Below are 11,699 nucleotides of genomic sequence, written 5' to 3' on the forward strand. Positions count from 1 at the left end.
TCTACGGGTAAGGATGGCAAAGGGTGGCAGTGACGGAAAGTCAGGCAACCTGTCCTGTCCGTCTTTTTGTATCGTGAATTGGAAAGACTGCAAGGGGGAGGGGAGTTGCTTGCGCCCTAAAGGAGGAGTTATTCAGATTCATTGCAGTGGGCGGCGGCTGCAAAACGCACCATTCTTCTTGTTTTTGCTCTGCAAAGCAGCCTTTTCAAGGGTTGGCTTGGGTGACAAAATGTCTTGTGTAGGCGTGGGTTTGTCTCCCTCTCGCTCTCTCTCCCTAAGATGTGTCCGGCATAGGCCAGGGTGCCACTCGAGGCCCAAACCAATTCTGGTTATCGCTTCTCGGCCTTTTGGCTAAGATCAAGTGTAGTATCTGTTCTTATCAGAACAAACTGAGCTAGCTACACTTGACGAGATACGATCAGGGAGACAAGCTCCGAAGCCCAGCCGAGACCGAAAGAGGGAGATCGGACGGAAGAAGAGCTTGGCAGAAAGAAGCAAGAAGACGAAGGCTCGGAGAAGACTTGGGGAGACCAGAGGAACTTCGAGGAGGAACACAGCGGGAGAAGACACCCGGAGAAGAATCCAAGATCCAGCTCCGGGAACTCAAGCAGGAACCAGCCATGGCAAGCAAGCCAGAGAAGGCAGCCAGGAAGGCTCAGGACCCAGGGACCTCCAGGAAGGCTCATCCAGAGGCTTCTTCGGCCCAAGAGGCCCCTACCTCCGACGCCAGCCAGCCGGAGGGAGCCCGGACGCCGCCTGAAAAGGCTCCAACCCTGGAGCCTTGGATGCGGCAGACGGTCGCCCTGAAGCTAAAGGCGGTGGATGGTAGGTTGCCGGACATGTCCAGCGACATGTTCTGCAAGAAGATGATTCTGGATCAGGGCTTCTCCAGGGCGGAAACCCTGAGTGTCCAGACCTTCATGACTGGCATTTTTCTGGTAACCTTTGCCACGGTGAATGCCTGCAGGAGATACTGGGAGGCGATGAACGCAGCGATGCCGGACTCCCCTTTTCATTCTTTTTTAGGATCCTGTCCTATACAGAGGGATGAGAAGAGGATCACGGTCTCCATGCGGAACCCGCACACCCCAGGAAGAGACATCTCCACGTTCCTGGGACGTCTCTGCACAGTGGTGAGGGAGCCATCCCACATCCTTAACGGCAACGGATTCTGGACGGGTAAGTGGTCAGTAACCGTTCGACTCTACAGGGAACCAGCATCCGAGGATGGTCTCCAGCACCTGCCCCCGACATTCTCTCTGGGAAACTCCTATGGTCTCATCTACTACCCGGACATGCCACACAACTGCAGGAAATGTGGTGGGAAAGGGCATTCGATGAAGACCTGCAAGGAGGACGCCTGCAGGGTTTGCCGGGTGACAGGACACAGCTCCAAGGACTGCCCAAAGAAGAAGACTTGCAACCTATGTGGAAAGGCGGACCACCTTTACAAGGACTGCCCACAGCGGGAGAAATCCTGGGCAAGGGTTGCCGCGGCGACCCAGTATCGGGTAGTCACAGCTTCGTCGACCAAGGCAGCTACGACCAAGGCCACAGAGGCCAAGGACAAGGCGGCCAAGAACCCGGCGACCGTGGCTCCAGCCGATGCCCCAGCAGCCACGGAGTCCAGGGAAAAGAAGGGTAAGAAAACTGCTGCCCCCTCCCTGGTCCCCCCCCCTGTCACCCCTGTCCAAACCCCTCCCCCCCCGGCCAACCCTACTGAGGATTCCACTACCTCCACCTCATTTCCCTACTCCTCAGCTGGTCTCCTCACCCCCCCCCCAAAGCCCACTCTCCCTCCCCAGACCATGAGAGCAGAGGGCCTCAGCACTCTTGCACTTTTCACCGAGGAGGATTTTCCAGCTCTTGTCTCCTCAGGTACAGGCCAAAGGAAAAGGAAGGTGGAAGATAGTCCTGTCGCAGAACCTTCCAAGCTGTTCATTGTGGACCTTAACCCACCCCAGGAAGAGGAGGATGGCCTCCTCCCAGAACCGGACGTGTTGGAGCAGATGGTGGAGTCCCTTGTGGCCGAAGAAGAAATGGAGGAGTCGGAAGCCACTGAGGCACCATCCCTGCTTGATCAGCTAGCAGAAGAGGGTCTGCTGGAGATACCCTTACCAGCAGGTGCCAAAGAGGAAGAACCGCCCGACCGGAGTGGTAACTAAGGCACACCGCCTGCTCTAACTTTCTCTTTCCTCCAATGACTGCTAACATTAACATCTTTTCCATTAATGTTAGGAGCATCAGAGACAAGTTCCGACGTCAGACAATTTTTGCGTTCCTTAACACTCAGTCTAGTGATGTATTTTTCCTGCAGGAATGCTCCCTTCCCTCCTCTAGGTCCTTCAACCATCTGGCCAGGGAGTGGACCCATGGCCCATCCTACTGGTCTGGCGGGGGCGACTGTAGGTCCGCGGGGGTCGCCGTGCTGATCAGGGGAAGCGCCTTCACATTGGACTCTGTTCAGGAAATCGTCTGCGGCAGGTTACTGCTCGTGGATGGCACCTGGGCGGGAGAACCTGTCAGGTTCATCAATGTGTATGCTTCTCCTGTGAAGAGCGATCGACTGGAGCTCCTCCAAGCCCTGCGCCCTCAGCTCGCTACCGCCAGGACGGTAGTGATGGCCGGGGATTTCAACTGCCCGATTGAGGAGGATGGACGCAGTTCTGGAACGGCTGCCAAGTTGGACGTCACATCCAAACTGCTCATTGAGATGGTGACCGAAGCCTCTCTTGTGGACGTTGTTGGCTCCATCGGACACGGATCCGTGAACTATTCATGGTGCCGATCCGATGGCTCGCTGCGTTCCAGGATTGACTTTGTGTTTACCTCTCGGGCGGTTGGGCGGAGTGGGCACTCGATGGTCCCCTGCTTCTTCTCTGACCACAGAGCCATTCACTTTCAAGGTGTGCTGGGCCAGGGCTTCCCCATTGGCCCGGGCTCCTGGAAGCTGAACTGCTCTCTGCTGGAAAAGGGTGAGATTCTGGAGGAGCTTAGAGCTGCCTACTCCACGTGGCGGGCCTACAAGGCGGGCTTCCAGTCTGTTTCTGACTGGTGGGAATACGTTAAACTCGAGTTCCGTTTCTTCTTTCAGGCAAAGAGTCAACAACAGGCGTGCCTGAAGAGGAGGGACTTCAGGAGACTCCAGCGTGAGCTGCGTTCCCTGCAGGACCTTCTTCGATGCGGCTGGGACGTGAGAGAGGAGCTGGAGGAGACTAAGAGGAGCCTGAAAAGGCACTTCGAGGAGGAGTCCGAGCGAATTGTCTTCCGTTCCAAAGTGGAGAACCTGGAGAAGGGTGAGAAATGTAACTCGTTCTTTTTCAGGAAACTCCACGCCGGTCACACGCCCATGAATGAACTACGAGACGAGAGTGGAAACATGCGACGCGGGAAAGAGAACGTGATGAAGGTCGTCAGCGACTTCTACAGCGAACTCTACGCCCGCAAGACTACTGACCCCGAGGCCGCCGATAAGTTCCTGTCAGGTATCACTAACCATCTTGACCCTGCAGACGCGGCGGCCATGGATGTTCCTCTGACGGTGGACGAGCTGCTCTCGGCCGCCAAATCCTTTAGTTCTGGCAGGACACCGGGCAGTGACGGCCTCCCAGCAGAGCTCTATGTAGCGCTGGGAGACCTAATCTGTCCGGACCTGTTAGGGCTGTATGAGGAGATGGTGGTGGAGGGCAGAATGCCTCCATCTCTGAGGGAAGGAATGGTCACGATCCTGTACAAGCGTAAAGGAGAGAGGTGCGACCTGAAGAATTGGCGTCCCATCACCCTTCTGAACGTCGACTACAAGATCCTGGCCAAGACGATGGCAACGAGATTGAAGACTGTTATCGGACGGATCATCCACCCGGATCAGACCTGCGGCATCCCCGGACGTCGCATCGCAGACAGCCTGGCTCTCATGCGGGACACGGTCGAGTACATCAAAGCCCGCCGGGTGCACGCAGCCCTGATCTCGTTGGATCAGGAAAAGGCCTTCGACCGTGTTTCCCATGAGTTCCTGGGCAAAGCTCTGCACAGGTTAGGTTTGGGTAACATGTTTTGCTTGTATGTCCAACTAATGTATTTTGATATTCACAGCTCGGTGTTGGTGAACGGCTGGAAGACTGACCCCTTCCCGGTCCTCTCAGGGGTCAGACAAGGCTGTCCTCTGTCACCTCTTCTTTTTGTTTGTGTTATAGAACTCTTTGCAGAGGCTATCCGGCGGAATGGAGAGATCAGAGGGATCACCGCACCAGGACCAGAACGCTTCGAGGTCAAGTGCTCGCTCTACATGGACGACGTGACCGTCTTCTGCGCGGACCGGCGCTCAGTCGACACCCTCGTCCAGACCTGTGAGACCTTCGGACGGGCTTCGGGAGCCAAAGTCAACTGCGGGAAGTCGGAAGCCATGCTCTTCGGGGACTGGCAGCCGGCCTCTTCCGCCCCCTTCCCTTTCAGCATCCAGCCGGATTTCATCAAGGTTCTTGGAGTCTGGTTCGGGAAGGAAGGAGCAGCCCTCAAGTCCTGGGAGGAACGCTTGACCAAGATCACCCAACGGATCGGTCTGTGGAGCCTCAGACGCCTCACCTGTGAGGGCAAAGCACTGGTCCTGCGTAACGAGGTACTGCCCGTGCTGCAGTACACGGCCCAGGCCTGGCCCCCCCTTGCCACCGTGTGCAGGGCCATTACCAGGACGGTGTTTCGTTTTGTCTGGGGATCCAAGATGGACAGAGTAAAGCGGAGCATCATGTACAAGGATCCTCGCAAGGGTGGGAAGGGCGTACCCGATATCCCCACCCTCCTGCGATCCTCCTTCGTATGTGACTGCGTTCGCCGAACTCTGCGAGTCAAGAGAGGTTCCGCGGGTGGGTCCATGTCTCGCTTCTTCCTGCTCCCCCTTTGGAGACGGTTAGGCTGGGACAAGTGGGACAGCTCCTTCCCCTACAACTGGACGGCGCCATGGTTCTACGGAGACGTGGTTCGGTTTGTGAGGGAACACCAACTGGAGGGACTCAAGCCTGATTTGTGGAAGCCAAAGACTATCCACAAACTCATCAGAGCCAAGGACGAAATGGAGAACATTCCAGGACTTCATCACGACACACTGGAGACTGTTTGGACAAACGTGTCATCGGCTGGATTGACCAACGGGCACAAGGACTTGTCATGGATGGCGATACAGGGCGGACTGCCCGTCCGGTCATTCATGCACGCCCGGAACCTGTGCAAAACCCGGTACTGCCCAAGGTGCCCCTTCGTGGAGGAAACATCGCTGCACGCCTTTTGGGACTGCCGTTTCGCACAGCGCCTGTTGGTTGCCCTGGAGGATGACCTGAGGAACTCCGTCCCCAGAGGGAGCCTATCGTACCATTCCGTACTTTATGGACTCTTCCCTGGGACTCACACCGTTGGAGCCATCCAGGAGGCTTGGCGCCTTATGAACTGCTTTAAGGACGCTATTTGGGTCGCCAGGAACCGGCTCATCTTGAAGAGGGAGAGGATGTCTATCCAGGATTGCCGCAGGCTGATCCACAGCCTGCTCAGAGACTATTCCATCATGGACAGTCCGGACGACAGCGCCGAGGAGGAGGTTTAGACCTCTTCCATGCCCCCTCCCTCCTTTTCCCGTTATGTGCGTCTTTCAATAAAGCTTCGGGCCTGTGATTTCCCCACCCTATCCCCCTTTTCCCCTACCCCCATCCCCCAATCGCCGGTTCGTCGTTATTTATTGTCTAACTTTTTCTTTCAGCTTGAGTGTTATGGATAAGCATAGGAGTGTGATGTATAGTTTAGTGCGTCGTACTCTATGGCTATGTAAGAAGGATTGTATAGTTCTGTGTGTACGGGGCTGCGGCACTGTACACGGTTTGTTACCTTTTTGTGAGTAGTGCATGATAATAAAGATGCTGTTAAATCAATCTGTTCTTATCAGTTTAATATCTGATACGTCCCCTATCTGGGGACCATATATTAAATGGATTTTTAGAACAGGGAGATGGAAAAAGAGCTTGCTCTGTCCACTCCACGCATTGACCTGGTATTGCAGTACCTCCAGGAACGGTGCACCCCTTCTTAACCCAGTTTCCAAAAGCAGAACTCGATTCACCTGATTCATATTAGCCCGATTAGCGAATTGAAATGAATTTTTATCTAACACACTTTTTACTTGCTTTATTCATCCAAATAGCAAACTCATCACCACTCAACTTCACCAACTCTGCTATGTCCCGTGCAGTATCTTGTTGTCAGTCTAATCTAGATCATGTGTAATTGAATGGAATAGATCCCTTTTGGACAAAGTGGAGTCAGATGCTGCAGTGACCACAGGTGTGAGAGGATCTACAATTGGCATCTGGTGTTATCTCTCTGCTTCCACTCCAAATAAAGTTACCTGTTGTTACCTGAACGTCAAATACTAAGAATGGGCGGCCTATGAAAGAATTAGTACTTTCATTAAGTATACTAAACCGGCTAATTGGGAATAGACAAACTGTAAAAAGCCCTCTGAGAAAGCCCCTCTCTAACCTTTGTTAGTAAGCTTTTCTGTAGCCTGCCTGTTGATGTATTTTCGGTTTGAACAGTGCACAACATGAAGAGACGGAACACTGGCGGCTTGTCACAATGCCCCCCGATGACATCACAATAGCGCTGCTGCCTAGAAAACAAGCTGCGCAGAAGAAGTTGTTCTTTGGGTGGGAGGGTGGGCTAGTGGAAGGAGGGGGCAATCTCTTTTTTTCCCGGGTGGTAGGGGGATGACAGGAGAAGGGAAGCGGGTGGTGAGAAAGGTACAGAGGGCAGGGTTTGGGGGCTGGGAAGGAAAGGGAAAAGATTAGGGTTTGGGGATGATGAAAGGGCTTTCTACGGGTAAGGATGGCAAAGGGTGGCAGTGACGGAAAGTCAGGCAACCTGTCCTGTCCGTCTTTTTGTATCGTGAATTGGAAAGACTGCAAGGGGGAGGGGAGTTGCTTGCGCCCTAAAGGAGGAGTTATTCAGATTCATTGCAGTGGGCGGCGGCTGCAAAACGCACCATTCTTCTTGTTTTTGCTCTGCAAAGCAGCCTTTTCAAGGGTTGGCTTGGGTGACAAAATGTCTTGTGTAGGCGTGGGTTTGTCTCCCTCTCGCTCTCTCTCCCTAAGATGTGTCCGGCATAGGCCAGGGTGCCACTCGAGGCCCAAACCAATTCTGGTTATCGCTTCTCGGCCTTTTGGCTAAGATCAAGTGTAGTATCTGTTCTTATCAGTTTAATATCTGATACGTCCCCTATCTGGGGACCATATATTAAATGGATTTTTTAGAACAGGGAGATGGAAAAAGAGCTTGCTCTGTCCACTCCACGCATTGACCTGGTATTGCAGTACCTCCAGGAATGGTGCACCCCTTCTTAACCCAGTTTCCAAAAGCAGAACTCGATTCACCTGATTCATATTAGCCCGATTAGCGAATTGAAATGAATTTTTATCTAACACACTTTTTACTTGCTTTATTCATCCAAATAGCAAACTCATCACCACTCAACTTCACCAACTCTGCTATGTCCCGTGCAGTATCTTGTTGTCAGTCTAATCTAGATCATGTGTAATTGAATGGAATAGATCCCTTTTGGACAAAGTGGAGTCAGATGCTGCAGTGACCACAGGTGTGAGAGGATCTACAATTGGCATCTGGTGTTATCTCTCTGCTTCCACTCCAAATAAAGTTACCTGTTGTTACCTGAACGTCAAATACTAAGAATGGGCGGCCTATGAAAGAATTAGTACTTTCATTAAGTATACTAAACCGGCTAATTGGGAATAGACAAACTGTAAAAAGCCCTCTGAGAAAGCCCCTCTCTAACCTTTGTTAGTAAGCTTTTCTGTAGCCTGCCTGTTGATGTATTTTCGGTTTGAACAGTGCACAACATGAAGAGACGGAACACTGGCGGCTTGTCACAATGCCCCCCGATGACATCACAATAGCGCTGCTGCCTAGAAAACAAGCTGCGCAGAAGAAGTTGTTCTTTGGGTGGGAGGGTGGGCTAGTGGAAGGAGGGGGCAATCTCTTTTTTTCCCGGGTGGTAGGGGGATGACAGGAGAAGGGAAGCGGGTGGTGAGAAAGGTACAGAGGGCAGGGTTTGGGGGCTGGGAAGGAAAGGGAAAAGATTAGGGTTTGGGGATGATGAAAGGGCTTTCTACGGGTAAGGATGGCAAAGGGTGGCAGTGACGGAAAGTCAGGCAACCTGTCCTGTCCGTCTTTTTGTATCGTGAATTGGAAAGACTGCAAGGGGGAGGGGAGTTGCTTGCGCCCTAAAGGAGGAGTTATTCAGATTCATTGCAGTGGGCGGCGGCTGCAAAACGCACCATTCTTCTTGTTTTTGCTCTGCAAAGCAGCCTTTTCAAGGGTTGGCTTGGGTGACAAAATGTCTTGTGTAGGCGTGGGTTTGTCTCCCTCTCGCTCTCTCTCCCTAAGATGTGTCCGGCATAGGCCAGGGTGCCACTCGAGGCCCAAACCAATTCTGGTTATCGCTTCTCGGCCTTTTGGCTAAGATCAAGTGTAGTATCTGTTCTTATCAGTTTAATATCTGATACGTCCCCTATCTGGGGACCATATATTAAATGGATTTTTAGAACAGGGAGATGGAAAAAGAGCTTGCTCTGTCCACTCCACGCATTGACCTGGTATTGCAGTACCTCCAGGAACGGTGCACCCCTTCTTAACCCAGTTTCCAAAAGCAGAACTCGATTCACCTGATTCATATTAGCCCGATTAGCGAATTGAAATGAATTTTTATCTAACACACTTTTTACTTGCTTTATTCATCCAAATAGCAAACTCATCACCACTCAACTTCACCAACTCTGCTATGTCCCGTGCAGTATCTTGTTGTCAGTCTAATCTAGATCATGTGTAATTGAATGGAATAGATCCCTTTTGGACAAAGTGGAGTCAGATGCTGCAGTGACCACAGGTGTGAGAGGATCTACAATTGGCATCTGGTGTTATCTCTCTGCTTCCACTCCAAATAAAGTTACCTGTTGTTACCTGAACGTCAAATACTAAGAATGGGCGGCCTATGAAAGAATTAGTACTTTCATTAAGTATACTAAACCGGCTAATTGGGAATAGACAAACTGTAAAAAGCCCTCTGAGAAAGCCCCTCTCTAACCTTTGTTAGTAAGCTTTTCTGTAGCCTGCCTGTTGATGTATTTTCGGTTTGAACAGTGCACAACATGAAGAGACGGAACACTGGCGGCTTGTCACAATGCCCCCCGATGACATCACAATAGCGCTGCTGCCTAGAAAACAAGCTGCGCAGAAGAAGTTGTTCTTTGGGTGGGAGGGTGGGCTAGTGGAAGGAGGGGGCAATCTCTTTTTTTCCCGGGTGGTAGGGGGATGACAGGAGAAGGGAAGCGGGTGGTGAGAAAGGTACAGAGGGCAGGGTTTGGGGGCTGGGAAGGAAAGGGAAAAGATTAGGGTTTGGGGATGATGAAAGGGCTTTCTACGGGTAAGGATGGCAAAGGGTGGCAGTGACGGAAAGTCAGGCAACCTGTCCTGTCCGTCTTTTTGTATCGTGAATTGGAAAGACTGCAAGGGGGAGGGGAGTTGCTTGCGCCCTAAAGGAGGAGTTATTCAGATTCATTGCAGTGGGCGGCGGCTGCAAAACGCACCATTCTTCTTGTTTTTGCTCTGCAAAGCAGCCTTTTCAAGGGTTGGCTTGGGTGACAAAATGTCTTGTGTAGGCGTGGGTTTGTCTCCCTCTCGCTCTCTCTCCCTAAGATGTGTCCGGCATAGGCCAGGGTGCCACTCGAGGCCCAAACCAATTCTGGTTATCGCTTCTCGGCCTTTTGGCTAAGATCAAGTGTAGTATCTGTTCTTATCAGTTTAATATCTGATACGTCCCCTATCTGGGGACCATATATTAAATGGATTTTTAGAACAGGGAGATGGAAAAAGAGCTTGCTCTGTCCACTCCACGCATTGACCTGGTATTGCAGTACCTCCAGGAACGGTGCACCCCTTCTTAACCCAGTTTCCAAAAGCAGAACTCGATTCACCTGATTCATATTAGCCCGATTAGCGAATTGAAATGAATTTTTATCTAACACACTTTTTACTTGCTTTATTCATCCAAATAGCAAACTCATCACCACTCAACTTCACCAACTCTGCTATGTCCCGTGCAGTATCTTGTTGTCAGTCTAATCTAGATCATGTGTAATTGAATGGAATAGATCCCTTTTGGACAAAGTGGAGTCAGATGCTGCAGTGACCACAGGTGTGAGAGGATCTACAATTGGCATCTGGTGTTATCTCTCTGCTTCCACTCCAAATAAAGTTACCTGTTGTTACCTGAACGTCAAATACTAAGAATGGGCGGCCTATGAAAGAATTAGTACTTTCATTAAGTATACTAAACCGGCTAATTGGGAATAGACAAACTGTAAAAAGCCCTCTGAGAAAGCCCCTCTCTAACCTTTGTTAGTAAGCTTTTCTGTAGCCTGCCTGTTGATGTATTTTCGGTTTGAACAGTGCACAACATGAAGAGACGGAACACTGGCGGCTTGTCACAATGCCCCCCGATGACATCACAATAGCGCTGCTGCCTAGAAAACAAGCTGCGCAGAAGAAGTTGTTCTTTGGGTGGGAGGGTGGGCTAGTGGAAGGAGGGGGCAATCTCTTTTTTTCCCGGGTGGTAGGGGGATGACAGGAGAAGGGAAGCGGGTGGTGAGAAAGGTACAGAGTGCAGGGTTTGGGGGCTGGGAAGGAAAGGGAAAAGATTAGGGTTTGGGGATGATGAAAGGGCTTTCTACGGGTAAGGATGGCAAAGGGTGGCAGTGACGGAAAGTCAGGCAACCTGTCCTGTCCGTCTTTTTGTATCGTGAATTGGAAAGACTGCAAGGGGGAGGGGAGTTGCTTGCGCCCTAAAGGAGGAGTTATTCAGATTCATTGCAGTGGGCGGCGGCTGCAAAACGCACCATTCTTCTTGTTTTTGCTCTGCAAAGCAGCCTTTTCAAGGGTTGGCTTGGGTGACAAAATGTCTTGTGTAGGCGTGGGTTTGTCTCCCTCTCGCTCTCTCTCCCTAAGATGTGTCCGGCATAGGCCAGGGTGCCACTCGAGGCCCAAACCAATTCTGGTTATCGCTTCTCGGCCTTTTGGCTAAGATCAAGTGTAGTATCTGTTCTTATCAGTTTAATATCTGATACGTCCCCTATCTGGGGACCATATATTAAATGGATTTTTAGAACAGGGAGATGGAAAAAGAGCTTGCTCTGTCCACTCCACGCATTGACCTGGTATTGCAGTACCTCCAGGAACGGTGCACCCCTTCTTAACCCAGTTTCCAAAAGCAGAACTCGATTCACCTGATTCATATTAGCCCGATTAGCGAATTGAAATGAATTTTTATCTAACACACTTTTTACTTGCTTTATTCATCCAAATAGCAAACTCATCACCACTCAACTTCACCAACTCTGCTATGTCCCGTGCAGTATCTTGTTGTCAGTCTAATCTAGATCATGTGTAATTGAATGGAATAGATCCCTTTTGGACAAAGTGGAGTCAGATGCTGCAGTGACCACAGGTGTGAGAGGATCTACAATTGGCATCTGGTGTTATCTCTCTGCTTCCACTCCAAATAAAGTTACCTGTTGTTACCTGAACGTCAAATACTAAGAATGGGCGGCCTATGAAAGAATTAGTACTTTCATTAAGTATACTAAACCGGC

The 11,699-nt window shown here is 51.1% G+C and overlaps 4 non-coding genes and 2 pseudogenes across 4 annotated transcripts; all 6 read left to right on the forward strand.

Moving 5' to 3' along the window:
- The first annotated feature begins 331 nt into the window (after positions 1 to 331).
- LOC142253582 (U2 spliceosomal RNA) lies at positions 332 to 435 on the forward strand (annotated as a pseudogene).
- A 5,429-nt stretch (positions 436 to 5,864) lies between these two features.
- LOC142253062 (U2 spliceosomal RNA) lies at positions 5,865 to 6,065 on the forward strand (annotated as a pseudogene).
- Positions 6,066 to 7,182: 1,117 nt separating this feature from the next.
- Positions 7,183 to 7,374, forward strand: LOC142252929 (U2 spliceosomal RNA). Its single transcript, XR_012726290.1, has one exon. It is a non-coding gene; the product is annotated as a U2 spliceosomal RNA (small nuclear RNA).
- Positions 7,375 to 8,491: 1,117 nt separating this feature from the next.
- On the forward strand, positions 8,492 to 8,682 carry LOC142253640 (U2 spliceosomal RNA). Its single transcript, XR_012726802.1, has one exon. It is a non-coding gene; the product is annotated as a U2 spliceosomal RNA (small nuclear RNA).
- Positions 8,683 to 9,799: 1,117 nt separating this feature from the next.
- On the forward strand, positions 9,800 to 9,990 carry LOC142253652 (U2 spliceosomal RNA). The gene has a single exon (XR_012726803.1). It is a non-coding gene; the product is annotated as a U2 spliceosomal RNA (small nuclear RNA).
- A 1,117-nt stretch (positions 9,991 to 11,107) lies between these two features.
- On the forward strand, positions 11,108 to 11,298 carry LOC142253663 (U2 spliceosomal RNA). The gene has a single exon (XR_012726804.1). It is a non-coding gene; the product is annotated as a U2 spliceosomal RNA (small nuclear RNA).
- The last annotated feature ends 401 nt before the right edge of the window (positions 11,299 to 11,699 follow it).

This window comes from Anomaloglossus baeobatrachus, chromosome 9, assembly GCF_048569485.1.
Source record: "Anomaloglossus baeobatrachus isolate aAnoBae1 chromosome 9, aAnoBae1.hap1, whole genome shotgun sequence".
Lineage (NCBI taxonomy): Eukaryota > Metazoa > Chordata > Amphibia > Anura > Aromobatidae > Anomaloglossus > Anomaloglossus baeobatrachus.